The sequence below is a fragment of the Pan troglodytes genome, chromosome 2 (assembly GCF_028858775.2).
Source record: "Pan troglodytes isolate AG18354 chromosome 2, NHGRI_mPanTro3-v2.0_pri, whole genome shotgun sequence".
Classification (NCBI taxonomy): Eukaryota; Metazoa; Chordata; class Mammalia; order Primates; family Hominidae; genus Pan; species Pan troglodytes.
In genome coordinates, this window is record NC_086015.1 from 181,282,091 (window position 1) to 181,284,316 (window position 2,226).

Consider the following 2,226-nt stretch of genomic DNA (forward strand, 5'->3'; position numbering starts at 1 on the left):
TTCCTAGATGTTTTGTATAAATGTACTTTGAACGCATCTCAGCATTTACGAATATTTAGTAAGCACACACACATTGCCTGTTGAATTGACAAAATAAGAAATTGGATTTGATTTTTTTCTAAAGTTTTATAATGTTCTAGCTTTTTATTTGTTGAACATGTCCAGGTACTGGATTCTTTTAGAAGTTATTCCAAATAAAATGCAAGAATAAGTGGGCTTTTCTGAGTTTTCTGCCAAGGACACAAGACATGTCAAAGTCTTTCAGCTAAAGAAATGTGACTAGAAATAGGATATGGTATATTAAAAGAGGACAGATTTAAAAATAAGCTAAAACATTTTCTAAGACTTCCCATTAATAACATGCTACATTTTAGAAAAGGCACTAGGCAAGGAATCAGCAGATACATGGGATTTATTAACTGTTTTAGCACTAAATACCTCAATAAATTTGGCTGTCCCTTATTCTGTCTGGCTCCTGGTTTTCTCAGCTGTGAAATGAACTGCAGCATTGTGCTGTAAAGGAATAATGAGGGTTAGGTCAAAACATCCAATAGTCAGTCAAGAAGCAGCAAGCATTTGGGGAAATCCATATAATAAAAAAGCACCATATTCAACCAAACAGAAAGACTGATACCCAAGTCATCAATGTAGCAAACAGAAGTGTGTGTGTGTGTGTTTCAAAATGTGTTTTAAAAAATTCTAGAAACTTGTCCCTCAGTGGCCAAGATGGCTGACTACAAGCAGCTAGGGTATGTGGCTCTCACAGAGAGGAATGAGAGGGTGGAGTAAATACAGCACCTTCAACTGAAACATCCAGGTACTTGTATTGGGACTAATCAAGGAAACAACTTGACCCACAGAGAACAGAAAGGCAAGGCAAAAGGATGGCCCACCCAGGAGTGACATGGAGCCAAGGGAACCTCCCCTGCCAGGGAAGTGGTAAGTGAACATGTGATCCTGGAAAACCACACTTCTCCCATGGACGCTTGCAACCCTTGGGTCAGGAGATCCTCTTGTGAACTCACTCCACCAGGGCCTTCAGTATGATATACACACCTAGGTGGAGTCTTGGCAGATCAGCCATTTGTGCACACAGAGAGACCTAGGTGCTTTACATATTCCTGCTCTGGGCTTCCCAGCAAAAGTAACAGCAACTCCAGCAAAGTGGGAGGTTAGACCTCTGTACGTACCACTACGAAAGAGGCTGAATTCAGTGGGCTGAGCAGTGATGATCTGCGGGCCTCATTTCCACAACATCTCACAAGATAAAGCCCACAGGCTTGGAATTCCAGCCAGCTACCAGGAACAGTGTTGCACCTACTTGGGGAAGAAATCAAGGGGCGGGGAGGAGCAGGACGCCATCTTAACTATTTGGAAAACTCAGCCATTCCAGCCTGGGGGTGGAAGGGATCTCCCAACATAGCACAGCTGCTCTACCAAAATGTAGCCAAACTGCTTCTTTAAGTAGTTCCCCAATATGTTTCTCCTCACTGAGTGGGACCCCCACCCTGAACTAGGACCGCTTAGCCACCCCTGCTGATGTTCTCTGGCCAAAAGGGATTTGAAAACTTCCTAGGACAGAGTTCTCAGAGGGATGAATGGGTCACAATCTTTCCTGTTTGGGTGACTTAGCCATTCCAGCCTCCAGGCTTTGGAGAGCCCAAGCTGACTGGGGGTGGAAGTCGTACTCCAGTACAGCACAGCTGCTCTGTGAAAGTGTGCCCAGACTGCTTCTTTAAGCAGGTTCCCAATCCCATTCTGGCTGACTGAGTGAGATCACCTAACTAAGGTCTCCAGCCACCTCCTACAGGTGTGTTCAGGCTGGCAACAGGTCCATACCTCCCTAGGATGGAGCTCCCAGAGAAAGGGGCAGGCTGCCATCTTTGCTGTCTCACAGCCTTCACTGGTGATCCCTCCAGGTACTGGAAAATCTGAGGTGACTAGGGACTGGAGTGGACCTCCAGCAAACCACAGCAGCCCTGTGGAAAAGTGGCCAGACCGTAAAAGAAAAAATAAAAATCGAAAGGTAAGCAATCTCAAAGATTGAAGGTAGATAAGCCTACAAAGATGAGAAAGAATCAATGCAAGAATGCTGAAAACTCAAAAGCCAGAGTGCTCGCTTTCCTCCAAATGACTGCATCAGTCATTTGGGTTCAGAACTGGGCTGAGGCTGAGATGGCTGAAATGACATAAGTAGAATTCAGAATATAGATAAAATCGAACTTC